General features: G+C 38.8%; 1 protein-coding gene across 2 annotated transcripts in view; it reads right to left on the reverse strand.

The window, feature by feature from the left end:
• Positions 1-26,407, reverse strand: part of ST6GALNAC5 (ST6 N-acetylgalactosaminide alpha-2,6-sialyltransferase 5) — a 71,192-nt gene that overhangs the window by 43,832 nt on the left and 953 nt on the right. The window lies entirely within an intron of this gene.

Raw genomic sequence — 26,407 nt, forward strand, 5'->3', positions numbered from 1 at the left:
TTAGCACTTACAAGAACTCCTTATAGTTCAGATGCAAGTGTACTACAACAGTAACCAGACTTTTTTTGAGAAAAGCCTTTTGTTTTACCTTGCATCTTCTTGCTTAACCTATTGTCTTTCATCTTAGTCCTGAGCAACTTGAGGTCTGGGAATTGATCTATTTATTATATGTTTGTACAGTTCCAGGCACGTTTATGCTTGATCCCCTACCCTTGCTTTAACATAGTAACAGAAAAGGTTCTCTATTGCAGTTCACTAAAGACAATATCCACCACCAACACCCCAAAGCTCATTTCTTTCAGGTTCTCAGACCAAAGCAATGCAAATTCATACATTCCAAACACAGCAAAATGCTGCACCTGCACTTTGTAGGATTCATAGATTGTATGCTGCTTTACACAGAACGATAACTGAACTCTCCTGCGGAGCCAACAAATATTGTCCTCCTTTATTCTGACCTTTTTCAAACATACCCTATCAATGCACAAAAATCCATATATTTTCATATCACTAAGGTACAACATTGCAAGAAAAATGGGGGAGGAGCCCTTTTTATGCCAAGGGCTTCAGTTCTGGATACAGAAGCACTAACACCACTTTTCCAGATTACAACCTGTCAATAGTAACTAATCACAAGCTGCCCGCGTGGAGATTCAAGTAGCCACATATCCCCAAATGGCACTGCATCACTTTGGGAGAAGCCATCACTTCCCGAACCCACTGAAGATGTTTACATGCACCAGGGGAAGCTGAGGCCAGTCTGGAATTAGCCTAGGATTACCTGGAGTCCCACGCTAATTACTACAGCCTCAACTCAGCAAGACAGTTAAGAATGTGCTTAAATACTTAATTATTCTTACTGAAGTAACAGAACTCACATGCTTAAGTAACTCACTGAATTATAGCTGCAATTATGCTCTATTCTTCCTGCCAGTACCTTTCAATATCACCGAAGATGGATTCTTCTAAGTATGTAGACGTTTCTGGACTTAGATTGGCTGTTGAGAGGAGTGGGGCCTCGATAGCAGTCACTCGGTAGTTTCTCAGCATAACCTCTGCGAGTACTGACGTGCTGGTCTATCCTGAATACTAGGTATCCCTAAGTTTCTAGAGAGTCAATGCAGGGACGCTTCTAAAAATGTAGTGCTGTGCATTATCTGACTGAACTCCATTCCTCCCCAAGGGCTTGTGAAGCAATATAAAGCCAAAGTGGGTTAGGCATTAAATAGCATTAAAACTGAGTCTGAAGTTCCCTTTCCTAAATTCTCCTATGCTGAATTAAAAAATAAATAAATAAAATCTTCATCCTAGTAAATAATTCATGATAAACATAATCCTTGGAATTTGAACACCTCATTAAATGCTGCAATCATTAAACATTTATAAAGTTTTAATTTATAAAGTTTTAAAAGTATGGTACAGTTGAAAATACTGAATACGTTAGTTACAGAGAAATATGACTTGTCCTGATTATTCACTGAGTCCCTGACATACCATAACACACAGCACTAATCTTGGAACTTGGCACTTGAATTACTACACTGTTTGTTCATAGCAGATCTTTACAGAATATAAAGGAAGATTTTGGTTGCTTTTTTGGGGGGGGATTTTGTTTTCTTTTAAGATGCTGAAGTTGTACAGTGAAGGCACTGAGGGGGAAGGAGAAATGGAGCACGGCAGTTGGATGAATACTGGCCTGAAGACCTCATGGATGTGGGTAAAGATTTCAATTATATTTTTAATGGTCAAACTTACAACCATGTAACAGCCCTGTGAAAGGCAGAGGAGAATGATTTGGCAGGATAAATACAAGTTCTAAATGGCACATCTTTACCTCAAACTAATATCCCATCATAATCATTACTAGCTGATTCCTTTAGAATAATAGCAAAATACTGTTGAAGGTCACAATTTGAACACAGATTCTCTTCAAAGAAAGTCTTTCAAACACTTGTTTTGAAAACTGTTAACATTAAAACAAAAACAACCTAAGCTTCCTAAAAAGTGTGCTTTTCTCTCAGCTTCAAATTTACTTGGTTTTACGGAAATGCAGTGTCACTTGCAATTGCAACATAATTTTCAAAAATTATAATTTTCCAGATATCAAAATACATTAATATAAAATATGAAAACCTGTATTTGAAAGATCTAAAACAAAATTTAAAAAATTTTAGAAATACTTTAGTTTTCTGGTAGGTTCTCCCAGAAAGAAGACAGATTGCTAATGTCTCAACATATGCTTTCTTTAAGGCTGGTCCCTTTTTATACAGCATAGAAAATGGTAAAGGAAACTTACCCTCTCATTGCTATTATAACTCACGTAAACACAAAATATACCAACTATACACAACACTTCCAGAACCATTCTGTTCACTTAAAAACAACTGGAGAAATATTCCTGCCATGCAAATTATTTGATATTAAATCATTAATTAAAGCAAATTTAATTTCACTTGGGATTCCTTTTTTATCTTAGAGCAAAGTAAGTAAATAGATCCTATTTGTTTTCATGTTTATGCTTTCTTTGATCTTCAAAATACAGGGAAATATACTGCTTTTTAAAATAATTCTGTATACTCAAAATCATTAATTCCTACTAATGAAGTCTCCAAACCACAGCCTTATTTTAGAACAGCATATAGCAATGCTCAGAAGAAAGATTTACCTCTATCCCATAGGTTATTAATGAATACCCATTAAAAAGTGCAAAGATGCAGGTTATTCATTTATCCGATAAATAGCTAAAGTAATAGTTGTTATATCCTGCAACATTCATGACACTCAATATCACTAGGTTGTTAGAAGGCAAGTTTTGTTCTCCATGCAACCAGCTACTTAAGAAATATGAATGTTCACAGGCATCAGAACATATCTACACCTGGTACATAATAACAAAGAATATTTACACTTCCACATAACTGACCCTATGGGAGAGCTTTTATTTAGTAACCAATATAAGGATTTGGGTGCCTAACGTCAAATTTAACTTCACTTTTATTACAGTGTAGTTTGGGGAGGTAATTAACCATAAATTCTTTCAACACTTAAACTCAAACCATCTTTTTGTAGGATTAAGGCTTTCTAGGACAAAAGAAACACACCTGCAGGAGCACATTTTAAAGACAGACCTGCCTAATTAAACATGACTGGGAAATTTTGCACAGCTCCAGGCTGGAGGCCTAACTGGATTTTCTCCAAAGTGCCATGACTTTTTTCACTTCTAAGTACAAGGAAATTTGTAAAGCATTTGACAGTGGTTGTGTAGAAAGTACGATCTTCCAAATCCCTAGCTGCTTCTGAACAGAGAAGCTGTCTGCAGTACTTTGACCATGGACATGATGTGTATTAGCTAAAGTTATGGAGCTCAAACTTAACTGCTGTTTTGAAGGCAGGGAAGTCTGAGGTGGAACCAAGCTGAGGTATTGATCCCTATTGTATGTAATCAGGAAAACAGGCATCGTAAGCCCTGAAAAGCAGCATAAGCATCCGAGACATATTTAGTGTAAAGATATATCTGAAGTTTAGGAGAACTAAAAGGCAGAAGTAAAACAAAACACAAAATATGATTAACATAACAAGCAGGAATTAGACAGGTAGAACACAAAGAAGAAGAACGGGTTAAAGGCAAGAAAATGTGAAATTTCATAAAGAGCATTATGCTATATTGAGAAAGAAGAAAACTACACTTAGAACAGGCAAATCTCTACCAGAAGTCTGAAGGAGAGTACTAGAAAATATAATGGATAATGACATGGGATAATTTTGAAAGAAAGTCCTCAATAAAAGGGAACACAACTTATGGTCCTTCAAACACATCTCACAATTGTAATTGGTATTCAGAGAAGATCAGAAAAAATAACACTCATCAACTTTCTTCCTGACATCAAAACCTGGTTAAGAAAGAAATGTGATCAAAAGCCCACTCCCCCATCAATGGGCCTGGTAATACAGCAAGAGGTGCTTGTTGGAGAGCAAAGCACCCAAGGAGGGGAGGCTGGATGCCCCCAGGATGACTCCACCACGAGGTAGAAGCACAGCACTCCCCAGCATGATGATGAGCACAGAGGTCTTCCCAAGGGCTGACCTGCTGCACTGACTTTCACCCTACAGCTATAATGAGGAACATTTCAATCCATATTGTCTACAACAGAAAAACATCAGTGGGTAAATGAGCTATTAGAGGTAATGAAACTACACCTGCTGATTAAAAAGCGCATGGATTAGATTCTGTTCCTCAAATCTGTACATAAAGACAGACCCTGTACCACATTTCTGTACAGAGAGTTAAAATACTAAGAGCTAAGTTAGCATAAGGTCACGGCACCTCCTCGGAGACATACTTGCATAACAACAAAATCTTGTAGAGGACACATAAGATCATTGAAAAGGACTTTTCTTACCCTCAAGGAGAAAGACCTAACCTGCTGAGGAATGAATGGGAGCTATGTTAGTTCCAGTCACACGAAGACAGCAAGAATATTTGGCCAATATTGTAGAAATGTTCAGAATACTGAATAATACTGGACTGACTTCAGACCAGCTGAGGAATTAAAACTGAAATCTTGGGAAAGAAAAAAAAAAGATTATAGAGTTTTATTTCAGAAAGAAAGAAAACTGCAAAACCTCAAATGCTTTCTGGTTTCAAAAAGCCAGAGGTTATACTAATGAATACATAGGATGGGAGACAGGCAATGTACTCTGTGTTTAATCAGTTCACTTAAAAGCTGCAAGTAGATGCAGTATGAACAAGTCAAGTTTCTAATTCAAGAACCCCTGTGCTAGAGCATTAAGATTCATGGCACAAGTTCCTTCGTATTTCAGGTTCTCTCATAATCCAGGAACCAAAATAGTTTTCAACATACAATAACATGCAATAATGCATATAGTATGTATAGCCCCATAGAGATGTCTGGCAAGAATCCAGTGTACCACAGATACCAGTCTGTTACAGCTCAAACTAGAGCAACTCAGTCCTTCAGTTCCTACTGCAGCATCCTTTGGTTTTAAATCTGTGGGTCTCCAGTACAAGCTATGATGTCTGTCACATACATACTAAATAAAGTACTGATACAACTGTTAGAACAGCTCAACATCTGAACTTGGGCATGTGTTGGCAGGACTGTGGCTTTTGATTCTACATATCTGGAAGTTGCTGGGAAGTGAAACAAAAGGAAAAATATCTCAGGTTTCCTGGAGACAAGAGAAGAGACTGTCTGTCTCAAAGTAAAGAATGATTTATTTATTTATTTTAGTAAAAAAGAAAATAGACAACTATCACAGAAATACATTTCAGTATTTATTACTATTGCCTAAGATGATCCATAGAAGTCTTTGATGGACTTGGTATTGACTCCAGGGCTTCAAAATCCCATGTAAGCCATGTTCACTTAATAAATTCTAACCAAGTACAAGATGAAAGTGCCGTCTACATTTCTGGAATGCGTAATGTTATGTTCACCACATCGGACTACCTGATATTCACGCTGAAAACCAAGATAACCCTAAGGAAGAACTAGTCATTAACATTCCAGAGGACACCACAGCTGCTGAAGGAGTGGATAGTTTGGAAAAGCACTGAATTTTAGAGAATCACCTTACAGGAGATGCAGCAAGGAATATGGATCCACACGCACTCCTATCTACAGGTGAGTAACTAAGCTACCTACAAACCAGCAGCTTTTCAAGCAGTCACAAGATAAGGCTTTGCAAATGGGCAAAGAGAAAGAGCAGGCTTAAGACTGTAACTCTCCAAGTAATTATGTAGTTCTCTATAACCCAATAGACATGTTAAATAGGCATCTGTCCTTCTGGAGAGAAGTGTACAGTCAGAAACTATTTAAATTCAAGTGACTACTTAAATTCAGTAATGCTATATAGCCCTAGCATTGCTGATTGTCCTTCCTCTTGTTTGTTCCTGTGTCACAACTTCTACCATAAATCACCTAGATGACATACTAAATCCTCATGCTGGCTGCCCCAGACCTGAAGAGCATTGCTTCACTGCCTACAGCAGAACCGAGTAATTCTCCATGGCAAGTCTCAAAGGGAGTAGAGCAAACCTATGGCAATACTCATGGGCAGCGCCGTCATTGTCCCCACTCCCCTCCAAAGGTCTATCAATGTTATACCAATGTGGACAGGACAAAATGGGGGACAGGAAGAGGAAGAAAGACTATCCATCACTATCCAAAATGCCACCACAATGAATCTTTCCGTTTTGAGTGCTAATTTATCTGGTACGTTTTAAGGGTAACTGCAGCGCACACAAAAATCCACTTTTGGTAATAAATCCTTAGCAGCTCTAAATAACCAAAACATTACAACAAATGAGCGTTGTGAATAGTCACATATCCATTTCTCATTGATTTCAATGGGATTCAATGTACCATATCTGCTAAATTATACTGCACAGCTGATACAACACATACAGTACTGCATGAATATGGATATTTCCCATTTTTAAACTCGTAATTCTATAAACAGTACTTTGTATTTTATATTGCTTTTAGGGCACATATAATGCATTATGTCCCACTAGAATCAATGAGGGATGAAAATACAATTACTGAAAATAATTTGGATTAAGATAAATATGATTGACCTTTTAGCCTTTTTTCATGTTTTTAACAAAAGAGGCTGAGAAACAAATTTAAGGGTAGCACAAAGGGATAAGAGAACGTATGACATCCAGACACAAGGAATGGACCTACAAACCAGACAGTAAAATTGCTCAGGTGAATAACAAATACATGAAGAGTTGGTCTGACATTTATTTCTTACTTCTTGCCTGTCCCCTATCAAACTTAATTTTCTATCTAAATCAAACACTGAAATCATCAGCACTTTTCTTGTGAAAACTGGAATTTAGATTCTATAGCACATACTTAATCTTCCGGAAAACAGCATTAACACAAGCACAAGCAATTATATCAGAATATCAAATAAATGGATTTAACTGACTTTTGCAAAAACTACATCAATGAATTCATCAGTCAAATTTAAAGGTTTGAATAAAACAACAATACTACCTACTAAACACGTCTACGAAGAGCCCGTAGATTCTGTACTTGCCAAGAGCAGCAACACCCACCTGAGAATAATCATAAATGATGTGGCTAAAAACTAAACAGGTGTTACCACTTCACTCACAGAGGGTGGGAAGACAAACAGCATAAAGAATATTGACAGAAAGGCAAATTACAAATAGTAGAAATTATCAACATGCTATTTTGTAGTTGTATCACAAACATATTAATGCAGAATACTATGTTTTTTCATGCAGGACACAAGCAAATTAATTTCAAAAGCAAAGATCTTCTATTGTCTTCCAGAACATGAATACCGATCTCGTGTAAGTGCATTGTTACCTCAAAAGAAATATTTTCCTTCCTATTTCTACAAACTTAATCATGTCTCTTCTGCTTCTTGCTTTTTTAAAGCACCCTAGTGCTGTGTGGTGGTTCTTTTGAACTAATAAGATTAGAGACTTTCATTATCACTGTCTACTAGTAAAAGGGAAAATGTGTCTCACCAGACTTTATGGCAGAGGTTTTCAGTGTTATATATCTTAATGGTAAATTTCATTTGAATGCACAGCAACAGACCACACTGAGATGCAATGAGATGAGGAAATAACACACAGGAAAAAGGTTATTTTTTTTTTAAAAAAATGTCATACTGAGATGATATATAAAGTCCAATTGGTATTTTTGAGACTACTGTTATTCCAATGCAGGATTTAACCTTTACTGAAAGAAAACCAAGCATCTAGTTTCTCTGACTTCAAAACAAGCATTTCTCTGTGTTTCACTTTACCTCTGGCATCAAATAATTTGAGGTAAACACAGCTACAATATAGCTAAAAGGTGATTTATATTTTCAGCACTGGGCTTCAAGACACAAACCTTCTCTTTGTAAACCAGATTCACCTGGTACTACAAACTCACTGCAGGTGAATTACTTTTCTCCTCTGCACCCCATCCCATACCCTGTCACTATATATTCCCTCCATACTCTCACTCTGATTGCAAATAACAAATGAACCATTCTGAACAGCAAATCTGAACCAGCACAACTGAGTCATTTCTAAAACCTGGAAGAATCCTTCCAAAAGCTTTATCAGTGAGAAAATACTGAATCTTGTGTCTCCTCCCTAATATCTTCAATATTGCTGACTTCACAACCGGATTAAATGGCAAAGGAGGTAAAGAATGTCTGCTGCTTCTGCAGTCAGATATGCTATGTAGAGTAAAATCACCAAATTGTTCCACAAAAAAGAACAAGTCAATCACATGTGAAATACAGACGACTCGGATGAGATGCTCTCTGTAAAGTTTTCCAGGGATGAGAATGTTTCGCCTGGATTTAGCGCCTACACTCAGTTATGCAACTTTGTAGAACGAATGCTTAACAGAAAAATGAAAACATCTAATTTCTCTATCCCATTTCATGGCTGTAAGTCAGTCTCCTTAAACAAGTAAGAATGTACTGCCTTTCATTTAACAACTGCAGCAGACAGGCAGCAGGTCCAGCAAGTGTGGGTGCAGATGTGAGTGGAATAAGCCCCACTCCAGCTAGCTGGGCTGTACCTTTCAATCAGGCACCAGCTTCCTCCACATCAGCCACAGGACGAGAAATAGAGAACCCCCAAGCAAACAATGCAGGCTGCCTTTAGCCTAAGCAGCAGCCCTGTGGATCATTACGAACCCACAGGCTGCCTAGTTTGTAGTGAAACTATCACTAGGAATTTCATTTTCCAGCTTTAAACTGCGAGTCATAACATTGATCCATTCTTTACCCAAAGAGCTCAAAGCACTTCAGGAAGAGTTATGCAAGTGCTCAGTACATCATATTAAAGGAACAATCAATAGCGTGGGACTGTCTGCTTGTCCTGTGTTTGCGAGTACCTGGCACCCCAGCACCTGCTCTGTAAGAAGGTTTAAAGGAATAATGGTACCAGGAGTAAGCACCCCATTCTGTACCCGTGTCCTGCTTGCGTTGCCCTCGCAGCCAATTAGTTCACTGCCAGGAACAACCGTGAGGTCTGTAGCAGTCACTTCTTGCATGGCCTTGAGTTAACAAGTTCTCACATAGTGTCACACTATTTTCATTTCTTTATTAAGAAAGCAAATGAACTGCCAAACATCACTCATTAAAGCCAAATTATAACTTGCCTCCTTTAAATGCTGCTTTCACTACAAAGGATGCCTAAGGAGAGTTAGAGACAGCATAGAGCTGCTTGAACGCTCACCAGGGTCCAGGAGAAACAAGGTACAGCTCCAGAAATGTTCGCCTGTTTGAGTTTCTCTCTCTCTGTCTCAACTACTGGACTAAACCAGAAGTCAGCTTCAGTGTGGTAGCATTTACAAACAGAATTTGTAGTTCAAGTACCAAATCTCTGAAAAACGCATATAGAATTATAACAAGGCATTGTATTTTTGCATTCACAAAGGGCTCCTCTACCTGTATCTCTGGTTTGAAGTTGACTGACACATTCTTCAATCTCATCAGACAAATGTTTTTTTGTTTGTTTGTATTCCCAGCCTTTTTAATACATAGAAACGCTCTTCTCCATTTCCTCAGATTTAGAATAACATATTTAAAAGGCATTCAGGACTCACATTAACATCTAACCAGCAGCAAAAACTGTCACTTCTATTTTAGCCTTCTTAGCTCCCCAATTACCAAGTTCTATTAACTGAAAGACAGCACCAGTTCACAAAGATAATCACGATGAAAGGTCAGTGGTTTATGAAAGGAAGTTCTGGCCTTTCAGGGCACCGCTGGGACTTGAGCTTAGCGTTAGTTTCAAGAAAAGGCAGAGATTCAATGTCCCTCATTAATATAATGCTGGCACCACTCATAAAACCATACAGATTTCCTCTGATCTGAGGAAAACCACTGAAACATTAACCCTCCAACGGGAATTCCATATAAATGGTCATTGCATGGACACCATCAGAATAATAGGCAACTATCAGCATTGCCAATGTCTGTACTTTATTAAAACCTACAACTGTTAATACAAAGACAAGTGTCACTTTCTATTGCTGTCACCCTTTAACACAGAGAATCCTAAAACGTATTTTAGAATAACATCATTATTTCCCCCACCCCAACTCTGTAATAGCAGCATGGCTTCAATGTCCGTAGTAGTTTTCTGAGTTCTCTTGCTCCTTGAACAATGAGACCTATATGCAAGGATTTTTAGAAGCGTTCAGGAGGTCTTTTGGACCTATTATTAGCTCTAGACTGCAGCTTCCCACTCTTTTCCCTAACATGTATCAATCTGACAGAGAGAACCTGACCTTGCATGATATTTGCCCTTCTGTCTTCAAATTTTATCGATCTACAGATTTCAACACTTCAGAGCAGAATGAGGAAATAATCTGTGCCCTAACATAAGAGAGGCCCTCTATTAGGTGATCAGCAGCTGACGCTAGACACAGGTCTGAGCCCACAGCACCAGCAGCCTTTGCTAACAACAACTGACTGGACTGCAAGCTTGGGTACTCATCCTGCTTCTGCTGATTTCCAGGGGAGAATTCCATGGAGTTTGAGCAGAAACAAGACTGGGCTCTTTGAATAACAGCATATAATTCGTAGCATTTTCTGACCTTGTGTGCCTCTTCCTAGCTCTGCAAAGCAGCATGTGGGAATGGCCCTAATCAGCCAATGCTATGCTTCGTTCACCTAAGAAATACAAAGAGTTAGAAAGTAAGAAGAACATCTGGCAATATGAGAACATTAGGAGATGCACAACAAGAAATGATGGATTCTAATGAAGACAATAAAAGTTGTTGGAGGCTGCCTTTCCTGAGACTCTTCTCACCATCACTTGATGGATTATTTGTCAGAGTTCACCATCTGTGAGTCAGGCGGCTAGCCTATGTTACTGCAGGAATGTGTGTAATTCAGTACCTGATCAGAATGGCCTGGTTAGTACACCTTAACTCTAAAAACTGGCCACTGTAGCTTTTATTGCAGTTTTATTATTCATGATAACAGAATTCACTGTTTGCAGTTCTCCAACCTTTCCATTTTAAATGAGAAGATCAGAATTGTCTTATCTTCATTTTCATCCACTGAAAGGGAAGAGAAAAATATTTACTCCTAATCCACAGAAAGCAAAGAAAACTGAGGTCATTTAGCTGCATAATGTTAAGCCTGAAAAAAGACCTGTATTTTTTCCAAAGAAGATACTCCATAAATCCTGTATTTCTGTACTGAGTTGTTTGTATGTAACTACTGCTGTGCAGAAAATAATTAAACTTTTTGTATCTGTATTTGTAATTTGCACTTGCTCTATAGGTTCTGCAAATTTTAGGCACAGGAAACTGAGGGCTACATAAACACTAAGCCTTCACTGGATGTCCTGGCAGTCTATAAATCTTCAGGAGATGTACCATTTTCACTTACGAGATCAAATACAGCCCCACCACAAGTGATTTTTATGCAATTCCATGCCCTGGGAAGCTCTGGGTCAGCATTCATACAGAGGTTAAGGACTGAGCTGGCAGCCTAAAGAGTGCTTCTACCTTTGCTCTTAAAGAATGTTTCCAGGTATACAGCAAGAATTTTCCTGCTCTTCCCAAACTGTTTCTGTTTTATACGATTGTGATAGACTCCAAAATCCAATACTGTCAGTCAAGTACTTTATGTAATCACAACATGTACATTCAAATTTGTTTTAAATAACCTATTTGTTGGTCTTCTTCTGTAGTTATGTAAGGATTTTATTTTTCTTTACATTAAATATGATGGGCTTACTTGAATATGCAAAAAGTTTAACAATCTGAGATATGTTATCATAATTCTTCTCTCCCTCAGTGAAATTCACTTGATTGTTAAACATTTTGATATTATGTCACATAATAGATATCAAATGCACAATATAATAAAATATGAAAGATATAACAAATATTTTTAAGGCGTAAGAAATTAATGAACTTTGTATAAGTAGTTGGTGCCAGTTTGATGAATATGCTGCTTCTCTAAGGACCTAAGTCAAAGACCTGAGGGTGCCTATTTAATGCTGTTCAGTGCCTGTATTTGCACGCCCCATTACGGTTTATTACCGCCCAAAATACTGTGCAGCCCTGCTGTGCAAATCAAATACCACGCTCAAAGAGTTAACCTGCCCTAGGTCACCAGAGTTGCTGCGAAATGCATGTGGTTCAGCATGCTCTGAAAATCCGGTCATTTATTTACGTGCCCACATACTAATTTAGAGTGAGATCTCAGCATCACAGACACAGATGACATTTCCACAGAACCTGAAAGCCTAAACCAAAAGTGTGGTCTTCAAAAGCCTTTTGTTCAGCTACGATCTAAATCTGTGCTCAAGTGCCACTCCTCCTGCTTGCCTGACCATGATCTGGCAGGGGCTAAACCTGGCGGCCGCCCAGGACACCCGACACAGCATTGCCACACACGAGGAAGGGGCTGGAGGTGCCTGGGCAAGTTAATTCAGTAGAACAGATTGGAAAACCTCTTTTGAAAGTTACAAGGTAACGCTGTACCCTTCCATTTATGTGGCACAACTGTTTAAAACATGCTTTAACAGTTTCTGGAGCAGGAACTCAGGCCTTTATGCCTCATTTCCATGTAAGATCCCCAACTCAAGACCACACATTGCATTCTGTTTTGCTACCTTTTCTCTATGTGCTAAATTATCCTTCACCATGATTCTGGTCAAGCAAAAGGTCCGGACTGAAAGTGCACTTCAGCACTTTTCTGCTGGGCAGCTCCACTCAGCAGACAGGTATCCTGAATCCATTTTCAGGTGCATAACTGCCCCAGTACACAGTATGTAACTCCCAAGTTAATCTCCAGTGAGTGCTTGTGGGCCTATACTGAGGTTGAGTCCCCATGGTTTTCAACACTTCAGCACTTTTCAAATTCCTGTCTGAAATTCCTAAGTGGGCACTCAAGGTCAAAACTATGGTTTGAACTTTTCTCTGTTTCACTATCCCCCTATGTAATAAGGAATTAATACTCCTGTACTTTAAGGCAGGAGTCTCCATTTAATGCTTCTATGGCACTTGGAGATCCTCAGAAGCAAGGTGATATGTAAGTACAAAGTATTATTATTTCATGAGTTGAGGGAAAGGACCCCTTGTTTCAGAAAATGGGAAGGTTGTATGTGTATAAAATACAAAAACAGGCACTTGAAACTATATTTGAAGAACAAGATAGATTTTTTTTTATTTGTTGAGGGTTTCTTTCCCCATTATTTCAAAAAATATGGCCTGATCACAAAAGTACTATTTAGGCATCTTCCATGCCAAAAAGCTTATTTGTAGAATTTTTTGCAACTGCTGCAATGTTCAACCTGTATCATTTCAATGGATGATTATGCTACCACTTTCATGATCACATATATTTGCACAAATTGCACTACTTGGCTATTATTGGATAATTATTTTAAAATCCTCTTCATAAATTATAGCTAAGACAATATTGAAATTATGAAACAGTACAGGCATCCACAGTGAAATCTAAACATCTAGTATCTATAGCACAGCACTGTGGCTCCTTATTACCAATTTTATACCTTGCTGGGGCTAAAATATTAGGTTTAATCCCTCACGATGAATTTAACTTTGCCTCCCAGCTTCACCACTCTTTTCATACGGTTTTGTTTCAAGTCTTGCCTTCTCAAAATATGCTGCAACTATAGCACATTTCCTCTTTTGTGACTTAATGCTGTAATTTGAAAGGAAAGTGTAAGAGTAATTACTGATGTAATAAAACATGAACATAACGTAGACAACTCTATAGAATTTTAATTAGAAAAAGTAGGCTCACACAATTTCCCCTGTCCTCCTTTCAATGGGCTGTCACCCACTGCACGTCTTATTTTCATGAATTTAGTATTTTGAACACCTTCTGTCAACTTTGTCTTCATATTTCACAAGCATAAACATAAAGCAAATTATGATGCTGCTAAATAAGGGCCTTGAAATGCAATCTTCTTATAGGACTATCTATGCCTAGCGCCGCTTCTCTTTTTATTGATTGCTCTGTGCAAAAATATGAAGGCGTAAATACTAGGAGAGTTGATTCTTTTTAAATTTTTTGCACTTAGACATGGCCTCAGTCTAAAGAAGGATCTCACCAGAGTCTGACAGTTAAAGATTAACAGTCCTGCCATACCAACAGGCTTGACAAAGGAGCTTAACTTAATCCTTAAGGCAGTATAAGATGTCTTATGTGTATTACTGGGTAGGAGCACAGCTTTAATAAACACAGTGTAATGTAATTTTCAGTACTTTTACTGATGTAAAATATGGGATATGAAACAAAAAAATTGACACATCTATTTGTTTTCAAAGGGAAACAAAAAGGAATTAGATTTTTTTTTAAGATTACTTTTATTTTGAATTTCAAAGTCTCAGTGCTTTGCACAGACTGGTACACAAAAAGCAATTCCAATAAAAAAGAGTAGATGCAACTTCATCATCCACACTCAAGAGGCAATGGGACAGCAATTTTAGCTAAACTGGCTTACACTCTGCTCTGTTATAGCTGTCCTTAGTTTTTACCTCAGATCTCAGTCACAAGGTTTTCATGCACTTTCTCTGAGCACGCACTCAAATTCACAAAGTCTTGAGGACTTGAATAACCACTGGTCCTTGGATGTAGCAGGACACAGCTGAGATCACCTCTTTCACTTTCAAGTGGAATTGATCTTCTTTTGTAATTTGCTATTGACTGTGAAAATTAACCATCGTACCTGAAAGTTCAAATGTTAGGACACTAATCATCATGTTAAAACATTTTTTTTCACATTATGCACTACAAATAGGAGATGTCATATTCATAACACACTGAAAAATATCCCTAGGAAGCAGCACAGTTATAAAAAAACAGTTCTGAGAAACTTTAATAAAGCTGGTGCATGATATCATCAATCAATTTATTCTAGATATGTCTGAGAGCACTGATATAAGCATTAAGGCTTTGTCGGTGTTTTTAGCATAAGCTGTATTTCTAAGGTGCTCCTAACACAGCAGTTTCACTGTATATCATAGCAATATGAAAGACAGGTTTTCAGGTCCCGTGAATCATCTCCAACCTAGATTTGATCTGAAGATATGTGTCATTATAGGTAATATGCATATGTATGTATATGATATGTTGTTACTGCTTCTTGAGAGCTCTGACAGAAAGGCTGAGAGCCAGCTGCACCTTCTACTGAAGCCCAAGGTGCTGTACATTCATTGTCTTTCATGAGAGCAGAAACATGATCCTTACACTTACAGCTGGGTAACAAGCTGTGCGAAGTTTCAAATCAGCACAGCTGGGAGTGAAAGGTGATTCTAAAGCCTCATTCCACTTTCCAGGCCAAAATGTCGACGGGCATAATTAAAGATACCCGGAAAGCTGCTCTGTATTGCACAAATTGCTGCAGATCAAAAGGGATCACTGTGCTGGCAGAAATCAGACACATTAATACCAGAGACCCTCCTGGCCCTGCTATCCCTCCTGCACATCTACCAGCTGCACAAAGTACCTCATTTATGCCCTTAAACCATCAGGGATACACCAACACTGCTACTGAGAACAAATATTCAGCATATCTGTAACTAGCTTCATTGCTTCTTTGTGCTGCCACTGAGACACAACGCAGATACAGGGAAAAGGAAGACTTTAGCTCTAGTTTTGATTCTACTTTTTAAAAAACATAGCTTTTGGCGATTCATAAAAATTAAAAGAGAAGTCTAAATTAAATCTATGAATATGAAAATTAGCTATGGGAAGAGTACCATTAAGGCTCAGTCTTATGTTAGACAGTGAAGATATTGCTAAATATCCTATCATCTTCAAAAATTTCTTCACTGACTGAAATTAAGGTGCAGTTGTCAGTATTTCCAATGAAATATACATGGTAAGAAAACACATTACAAATGAAATAACCTGTCTAGGTGTATAGAAACAGCCATATAACAAACAAAAAAAAACCCTTAGCCTGATTTTCAAACATGACTTTCTAAACCAACGCAATTAAAATCCTTTCTTTGATAAGAATGTGCCCAGTGAAATCAGCAGAATTTGTCCTAAATTAGATGATTAAATTGTGCTCTGTGAACTTAGCTTAGGGTTTCATTTCAAAAAACTGAAAATATTAGTCTGTTGCACAAAAGAGAAATGCTGAAGAACAATCTTTTTATGTATGTATCTTTGGCAGTCTGTTCTAGGGACCACAGTTAAAGTAACAAGTACTGTGAGGTACGTCACACTTCTGACTGAACACTGAGGAGTGTGCAGTTTCCTGTGCTCCTCGAGGAGCATGAGGAAACCACCCGGATGTGGAGTACAGGTTTTAGCAGGGAGGTGCAAGCAAACACTGCCCATGCTCAGTACAACCACGAGCAAGCTCTGCCTGTCAGTCAAGGCCATAGGACCTGCAGAAGCTCTATGGTACGAGCCACAGAACCACACTAAATATCCTGCTGAGCCCAAGATAATAAACCCTGCCTCCCCGTCAAGCTTATTAGTTCTGGCTTAGCAACATGCTCACTGCAGCTCCTCAGCTGCCAGAGCAGAGCTGACGCATCTCCAAGCAGCTCAAAGGGAGGGCAGAGCACGCGCCTGTCTGCTGGCAGCCTCCCACCCCGCCATATGCTGCGACACCGTGTCAGCTGGCACCTGGCACGAGGGGAAACCCTCACTCAAGTGCTGCTTCTTCCGCATGGACCCGTTCGTGTGCGAGTGCTTCTTGTGGACAATGTGAGCAATGTTATAACCAACTGACCCAGTCTTCCTAGGACTCACGAATTGGTATTAAAAACAGGAAGAAAGCCAGAGCGGTATTACAAAGAGAATACACGAGTAGCTGAACGTGTGGCAACGGCAGTGACTTTGCCGCAGGTTTTTAATCTGTAAAATGTATTTTGGATAGTCATCAACGATAATGGTAATTTCTTTCTTAACACTTCTATTCTTTAAAATAATCTAAATAAAATATAAAGTGATTTGGTTTGCTTTGTTTTAGAAAAAAAAAAAAGGAGTTTACCTACAAATATCCAGGCACAGGACAATTTGCTGAGAAGGACAGGCGGCATTAATTCTGCATTACTCTGGCAGCTGCAGTCAGACCACTGGCTGTATTTTGAGATTTTATGTTCCTATTTTAGAGACAACCAATATGCTGAGGTATGTATAACTAACCCTTTTACAGTAGCATTAGGAATAAAATGGACAGCAACAAAATTTAGGAGCACGTTTGTCATTATTCTAATCTCCAGGGATGAAATTTAGCCAAGTACCTCAAGGACGGGCCCAAGGAAGGCATGTTGTAAGCTACAGAGGAGCAGGGAAGGGACGGCACAGGTTGTACAACAGCACACACACTGCCTGTGAGCCTCTGTACTCTGCATAAAGGTTGGGAGGGCAGTGCTTCCATGCAAATGGTCAAAAGATTTCTCATAAGGACTATGGACAGGCCTTGGAAATCATAATGTTTTCTAAGCAGATTTTTAGCCAAATGTTCAATCTCTGCAAAATACAACATGGTTATAGTTTAGAAGGATAAAGATAAAGAACAGCTAATATTGCAAATGTGGTTTCAGTCCTTGGCACCACACCTGAGAATTGTCGAGAAATGTTCTGGACGTGCCGGTACCACCGTTCCCAAGACACTCGGTGTAGCTGCAGCCTATCCTGACCCTGAGTGCTGCAGACAGCACGGTGCAGAGCCCACCCAGCTCCAGAAGAAATATTGCTGCCAAAGGCCAGGATTTATTTGCTCAGGTTCAGTGTGACAATTCTGATTTCAAATTCAAGCTAACAAGCCTGTCTCAAACTACACTGTATAGACTTATTGACCAAGCCCCCCCTAGCTTTGGGATCTCTGCATCACACTTTACTACCCCACGACAACGTGCCACCTTCCTGTCAGTTGCCTCCATCATGTGCTCCCTCAGATGCTTATGGTTCGTACAAGCCACGCGGGTGAATTTCATTGACACAAACAAAAACGTCTATCCATAGAGAATGCAATACAGGCAAGAAAGTTTAGAAGGCAATGAGCCTGGATGTAGCTCATGTCACTATCTGCACAAATTGTCCTGGTGTCTCGAACTGGAACAAAAGGTTTTAATCCCATGCAGGCAAACTGGTGAAGAGCATGCCTTGGTGATGAGCGCAGTCTCCAGAAGCCTATTTCTCAGAGAGCCATTTCTGAACCATAGCAGCTGCCTTTAACTTTCCTGTGCACAGAGCTTGATACAGACGTACATTTGCACAACCTTTCACTGTAGAGTTTTTCTTTTCCTTAGAGACATACTGATGCTCTGCTGAGTGTTACTACATCTACTCTTACGACCTGCTACAGCCGAGGGCAAGACATACTCTAATTTAATGCTGTCTGACGGTATAAACTTTACAGAATATTTTGCTTTTGCAATATTAACTTCACGACAATATCTGAGGAGGCTAATAACATACTAAAATAAAAATATATTTGCTAAACAAAAATGCATAATATAAACGCACTGCCTGTTTACTGAGAAACATACTGCTGCTCTTTTCCGGGTTATTTCTTACCAAGTCACCCATTCTGTGATGGGAAATTTTCTACAAATGCAATGAAGTCTTAATGTGTTCTATTAGAGGACAAAGCACACATTTATATATTCTTGTTCTGTGTTACTTACAACAGTCTAAATTATTAAATCCAAACTAAAAAAAAATAAATAAAAAATCTATGCTGCCTGTATACCATGTAAGCCTATTGCTGTTCCCTTATCTTAGACAATGAACATTTTGCACTGGCTCATCATCTCTGTGAAAAAAAAATACTCTAGTAATCTATTACTTCTACCAGTTTACCCCCTCCGTATTTTAGATTAACCTCATCTTTTTCCGAAGTTTTCTTACAGTGATCCGGTCAGAATTCAGTATTACCACAGCTAATACACATGTTGTATGGGAGCATATACCTCTCTGCATACAGTCCAGGCGCTAGAAGTATTACCAGATTCGCCTAATCTCAGTTCACATGTTGCATATTTCCTACAGGAACGTGTCAGCATGTGTTTCTCAGGGCCCAGCTCTATCTTTCATATACCATCAGGGGGCACCTCAGAGCTCCACTTCACCATCTGCATTTTGCAAACAGACTGTGAAAGCTGAAGGTTACAGCTTTGATCTGTCCCCTCCCATCCTATGAGACTCTTATTCTTAACCGTATTTGGATATTTTCAGAATGACAAAGGAGAACAATTAATAGCAGTTCCTGAACTGAAAATATTTGCTTTTCCAGCTGAGAGCAAACTTCAGTAATTAACCTGGTCTTAACACTTTTAGCCTTAACTGCTGGAGCAAAAGAGTGATGAGCCTGCTTATGGAGGAGGTGAAACGGGATGAGGTGAAACATCATGATGCTCCATCTCACCTTCAAAGTAGCTTTTGTGCTGTCACATCTGCTTATATCAGCACCAAACGACTGCTGATTTGATCATAATTGCCCTAATTAGAAGTTAAATTAATACACTGAGTTCCTCAGTATCAATGCCACCTCAGCATCAAGGATGTGCATACAGAGCATTACTGAGCAATACAGGTTAAACTAATAAAGAAGGTCACCGAGGAAAGAAAACTACCTGCAGTCTATTGTTCTGAAGATCACACAGTTAGGACAGCACTCAATATCCACTTACGCCCCAGGACAAGCAGAAAGGGAAAACTTAAGGAACTCTATTGAGAGATATCCATCAGTTGCGAACAAAAATTACATTTCCTGTCATTGAAAATCTCATTTAGTCCAGACTTGCTTCCACTAAGGATTAACGCCCTTCAAAAGAGCACTTTGTCTTCACAGGAAGATGGAAATAGCCTAAAATGCTCACAGTGAAAGACAGTGTGCAAAAAGTGCGTAACATGGTAAATTTAAATTGTTATGAAGTGTAATATACTTAGGCACGTACTGGAAATATAAATGTGGCCATTGAAACTAATGATGAAAACGAAAAGAAAAAAATTAACAGGTTTTGCATGAGAGACATGCAAATTTCCCTAGCAGACAAAGTGTCACTAATTCCCCGTCTGGAAATATTTTGCATATCCACCAAATGAGGAATTCTTCATGTTCTTAAAAGAAGACAGGGAATGAGATAAGGGAAACAGGCTGTTCACACTTATTAAAATATGATGCAAAGGGCATTCATTAAACTGGAAAGAACATATTTACTCATTCTTCATTTTCCATGAGTCAGAAGAAAGGCTGTAATCCAGAAACAATCAAAAATGAGAAGCACAAAATAAATAAAAACATCTTCATGTTTCTGCAATTCTTCTTCTAGGAAGAAAAAAAGTAAGAACTTTGTCTGAGTCAGTTGTAAAAAGAAGATAATTATTATGACCAATTTCATGGTGTCAGATATTGCTGTGAGATGTGACTCTTTCAAAATGTAAGAAAATTAAAATACAATTCTGCATTAACTGTCTTGACCTGACCATCTACCTACTATTTATGCTTGTACTGAAATCAATCATCAAGAATTTGTGATACAGTCTCTGAAATGATCTTTTTGTTTCAGTTTATATGAAAGATTTAAGGTATACCACAATTTTAGATCATGTCACAAATTACATAGGGCAAGATCTTCGTCTGGTGTAAACTCCAGTGCTTTCTCTGTTCTCAGTATGATGACAATGATTTATTCTGCTTAATCTCCTCAACAACCAGAAAATGATCAGAACATGGCTAGTTTGTGGCTGGGTAGGATTTTATGTATCACATTACATGAGTTAATGTAAAACCAGCAAGTATTAGATGCATACCGAACATCTTTCAATTCCAGGGACATCTGAATGGTACCTGTACTCTTTTCAGACATTTCTTTCAAGCAACAGGTCCTCATCTCAGCCTGGAGCCACTACTTCTGCTAGATTCCATCTTCAATGGCACTAATTTCAGAAAGAATTAGGCAATAGTTATAACTGTAAAATATTACTTGGCTTTATGACTTTGACAGCTAACATTCATATTCTCTCTCAAGCAGACACTGGAGTAAGAATTCTAAAAATAAACATTGTTCAACTACAGAAGATGCCCCTTTCAAAAAGCTGAATAAAACACATGCATAACCTGCACAGCTAACTCATGCCTCTATGTAAATAATATTTGAAAATATTTCAAGATCTTGTAAGTAGGAACAGTGCCAAGCTAGGACTACTGGTTCTTCGCAGAGGTGCCAAGCAACTTGGAAAACAGAAAAATGTACCATCATTTCCCAGCGTTGTTGTGTGCTCCATAATGCACACTAGGCGAACATGGAAGCTGCTAGAAATTTTAGACAAGGATCAGAATAATGATTTGTTAGGTTGAAAAAGCAGGCTACTGCAGTAGCTCAAAAGCAAGAAAATGTAAAGCGCAAGATAGTTGTTACTCAGACACTGGGTAAATCTGGTAAAATATAATTGTCTCAGACTGTATGTCTGTATATTCAGTTACATTCTCCTATTGTCATAGTCTTATTGTTTTGTTTACTCTGTCAGTAATGAACCTACAGCTTATCAGAAGAAAAGGTAACTACAGTACACACACACACACACACAAGTATATATATATATATATGTATATATATATATGTATATATACATATATATATATCCGAGAAACCAACAAAACACTGACCAAGGGGCTCTTTGGACTCTCACCTCACTTAGATTTTTTGACAGGTGTGAGTGTCCCCCAAGAAGGTTATTCCAGAATAAAGTCTCCCCCTTGTGGATCTCTCTTATAATAAAAACTCCATCAAATATTTAATTGCATAGTAAAGTCTGTGCTCCTTCCCTTACAGGTAAGAATTTCTAAAGCAAAAAAGAACATTTAATGGAATCATGGAATATGGTTTAGTTTAACTCAGTGTGTTTGAGCCCACCTCAGGCAAGACAAGCTATTTTGTCCCAAGATACCTTCAATTTTGTGAGAAATTAATTTCAAAGAAACTATAACCCTCATTCCTTCCCATCTCCACATAGGTTAGTTGTGAAGGTTGGTTTAATGACCCCCTCTAAATATTCAGCCCCAAAACATCAATGCTTTAATTACTCAGGTAAAATTCAAATTCCAAACTGTGTCTCTCTAATACTCCTTTAAAAGGACATAAAACATGGCAAGATTGCACCCCCCACCTCTAAATGAAAAAAAGTTTACTAAGCTAGAAAAAAACAGCTTAATCTGAGAACACGTTAGTGTGTCTCAGATATTATGGAGCTATGGCACTATTTGCAGAATGACTCTTCCTCAAACACTTCATTAACTACACCACTCTCTGATCTGCATTAATTTACAGGGATCACAAAGATTTCTTTGCATATGATGATTTACATTATCATAAATTAAGAAAACATTGTGATCTCTTATATTATCATGTTGGTCTCCATGCTCTCTTAAGGTATTTCAACAGAGTTCTAGTAACTCGTACATTTTGTCTGCAAGACTGATTTTGATTTTTTGTATTATTTTCTAAGAAACAAAATGGCTTGAAATATTATTCAATTACACATGTGACAAACTCGTATTTTATTCGTAGTACCAACTGTTGAGTCAATACCGGGTAAAAAGCTTTTTAACTATCCAGAGACATGTTCTCACATTCATTTCAGAATAGTAATATAATGGTTAAATATTTATTTCTTGCAAGTTTTGCAATAGTGCTAGGTTTCCTACTTTCATTAACAGTCCCTTATTTGTATGCAGTAATTGCTTTAAAAATATTAGCATTGTAATTTCTTGCCAGCACTGTGATAAATCAGCAGAAAGTCTTATCCTCATGCCTCCCTACGGAAGAGCATAATTCTGCTTCCCTTGACACCAATGACAAAACCTCTTTAATTTCAGGATTACACTCAAAGAATTCATGAAAGATGTTAGTTTGACAGTCTGGGACTCTTGTCCTTCCTAATTGCAGATGCAAAAGCTAAGCAGCGCTCCTCTGCCAATGTGCCTCTGCAGACAGTAACAGCTCCTCGAAGTAGGGCAGCTGCTACATCTCTGTTGCGCTTCAGTCCTTGACCCCCCAACAGCAGCCATCAGCAAACCACGTTTTCTGTTCCGAATGTGAGAGTTTTTAGGATATAAACATCTGACTATTAGGTACAAAAAGGATATTAATTCATTTCAAACATCCATCAACAGTGACTGTCAACTGCTGTTGGTCTGGGACATGCTGAGGTGAAATGTCAAGAACCCACCTCTGAATCTGTTGCCGTTCTACATTTCTTAAGAGCTCAGTTCAACAAAAATGAAGTTTGCAGTGCTAAACTACAAAAGGCTGCAAAAGCTAAGAAAACGGATTCTGATCTCTGCTTCTCCGTTCAGGGAAAAAGGCTTGCAAAAACCATAAAGACAAAACACTAAGAACAAAACATCACAAATCTGACCAAGTGACAAGAGACTCCTGCAAAAAGACTCTCCAACCCAGGAAATAGACAATTATGTATTTTAGCCGTATTCTCAGAGACTGCTTGCTTATCTTGACAGGATGGATGAGGAACTACAGTTCTTACTGAATGTAAAATAAAAGGAGGCAAATAATTGGTAATTACAGAATTGCAAGCTATATTTTAAAATCATTGGTACTTTACTAAGTACCTTGATTTTCTGGGAAACAGTCTCCATACATAGTCACCCAGCGCTACCAAACAAGCTGTACTGCTAGAAGTGATAGGCATTTGTAATATGTGGTATATCATAAGGTGGACAATTATTAAATTTTACTCCTGAAGAGAAATGTCTATGCAACCGTATAGTACAGCTTCTGTACATGACAATATCCACGTTGCAATTTTGGATTAATAACTTTATCACTTATCAGCTTCTACATATACGTGCATACTTACTCTCATTAAAGGTATCAGAAGGGGTACAACAACATAAACACAAAATTAGTTTTCCTATTAAAGCAAACCACCGGCTCCAGAAAACAAACAAACAAACAAAAAAGTCTTTCTAAAGTTATCAACGTGTTTTAGCTCCTAGACCTGAGTTCAACATTTAGTCTACTCCTGTCAACAGTGCACGAACTGTATTGCAAAGGATGAATTTTGCAAAATGGTCATTCAGCTTCTTGGCAGATAATGTGCAGATTCTATGTGAGAAATTAAGGCAGCTGTTTTGTGAAAAATCCATCTGTTGTCATTTCACAGTCACCTCTGTGCCATCAAAATAACACATACCTTTGCTGAAGTCATTCTCCTCCCCTAACCTTTCCAAGCCTGTTGTCCTCATACACAAAGTACTTTTCATCTCCTTCCAGACCCCATCTCCTAAAATACCATGTCCTCACAGCTACAGAAGTTTATCTTGCTCTCTTCTTGCAGTTCTCCTAACGTTCCTTAAATCTCCCTGATTACTTCATTTTCTTTCACTTTGGACTGGACTTTTATGATTATTGCTATTCAAACTGTCACCTCTGCAGTCTTCACTGTCCACCGAAGAACCACGTTCCCTGAAAATCTGTCACCTTTTTTCAGTTCTTGCAAACTCTCTCCTTCCCCTTCTCTCATCGTCACTAATCCTGCACCCTTCTTTTTCCAAGCCATTAGTGCCTGTGATTTTCAAGCTCACCATTTTTTATTCCGCCAGAAATCTACGTATTCTGGGATTCAAAATCCATGTTAAATATCTCTGTCTCTTAAATTACTAAAACAAACGCACTATTAAGAGACAAATCTGAGCCCTTCTTTCCACCATCATCTCCCTGTCCTCACGGCCCTGTGTACCACGGTGGCACAGCTCTCTGCAGGATCTCGTGAGTTAAAATAACACAAAGCAAGCTGGGATCACAGCAGGGACTGCACTATCTTCTTTTTGACCCACAGAAGTTATGTGGAAAAGTTATTAAAGCTTCAGCAGATTACTACTGCAAGGCACAAGCTGTGTGAAATAAAATTCAGAAATAGAGTGTCTGTGGGTTTGGGGGCATAATACAATATATTAAAAAGCTAGAGAAGCAGCTTTTTCCAAAACACAGGGAAACGTTAAAATTACCTTGGAAAATAATAAACAGAATAATGATTTTAAATATATTCTAATAATATTTTGTAGTCAGGAGAAACGGTCCTAAGGGGTTACCAGTGTCAGATGGCTATGCACATATATGGCCTAAAAAACCCCACAGATGCCTTTTCAGTGATCACAGCTTACAAAAATCATGCGCATATATATCTACATCTCATCACTACAGCCATGTCCAAGAAGGACAAAAGAATTACAAAAGAACACACAGTAAGTATACACACATTAGGAAGCCCCATGGCCAAGCTTGCTTCTTCTATAGCCAACAGACACTGCATCTGAGAATTTCCAAGGAACCATGTAAGAAAGCAAATAAAGCCTACAAGGGACCATCACGAGCTATTTTTCTGTGTTAAGAGCACTACAGATAACTCTTGCATAGAAAGCGAAGCCAGAAGGAACAATAAAAATCCCTGTATATCAAAGTCACTAGTCTTCACACAGTACCTCTAAACTGAGCCCAGTAACTTGTTTGACAACACATCTTTCAGAAAGATGTCAGTCTGGATGTGAAAACATGAGAAAGTTGAGAATCCTCACTTCCCTTGCTGTTTTTCCCATTCTTGCTGTAAAGTGTGCGTACTAAACATTAGCTGGGGGGTTGGCAGAGGGGGGGTCCTTGGAGCCTCTACATAAACGCAACAAACTGAACACTGCCTGAGCAGCAGAGGAATCTGCCTTCTGAGAAAATTATTGAATCTCAAGTACCTCTTCAGCATGGATGTGCCACCTCGCTCACTTTATTTCATTACATCTGTCCTGTGAGATACCAAAGCTCAGTCTGCCTGTCTCTCATACACGGACATTACAGTCTGATGATTCCCATGTCAAGGGGAGGGACATCATTTTGATTTTGATCACCATTAAAGAAGTGTCCTCGATTTCTAGAATGGAAACTATGGTTGACAACTTCTGCTTCCCAGGAGGCGAATGAAAAGGTCATTTGTGCTGGAGCTACAGTTCTCTTTGGTTTCCCAAGACTAAATCAGCTAAGAATAAACACCTGCCTATTGACTTTCCCTTCCAGTAGCTAAACTTACTTCCTTAACCCTTCCTCGGCGCTAGAGGTAGTGTACCTCCAGCATTCAGCACCAGACCCTAAACACTTCACCTTGCATCTTCTGCTGGGCAAGAGAGGAGAAAAAACAGCACCACAGAGGCTCGCTTGCCAGCAGGCCACCACCTCCTGACCCCGCCAACCCACACACCCAGGGCCAGGCGCATCAGCACCCGAAGGCTGCTGGAGCCAGAGCTGGCAGCGAGGCCGGGGGGCATCCCGAGCCCCCCCCCACCTCGCGGTGGGCAGCGAGGCGAGCTCAGCTGTCCCCTCAGGGGACGGGGCAGCGCAGGACCCCCGGGGGCCCGGTGAGAGGG

The sequence above is a fragment of the Cygnus atratus genome, chromosome 8 (assembly GCF_013377495.2).
Source record: "Cygnus atratus isolate AKBS03 ecotype Queensland, Australia chromosome 8, CAtr_DNAZoo_HiC_assembly, whole genome shotgun sequence".
NCBI lineage: Eukaryota > Metazoa > Chordata > Aves > Anseriformes > Anatidae > Cygnus > Cygnus atratus.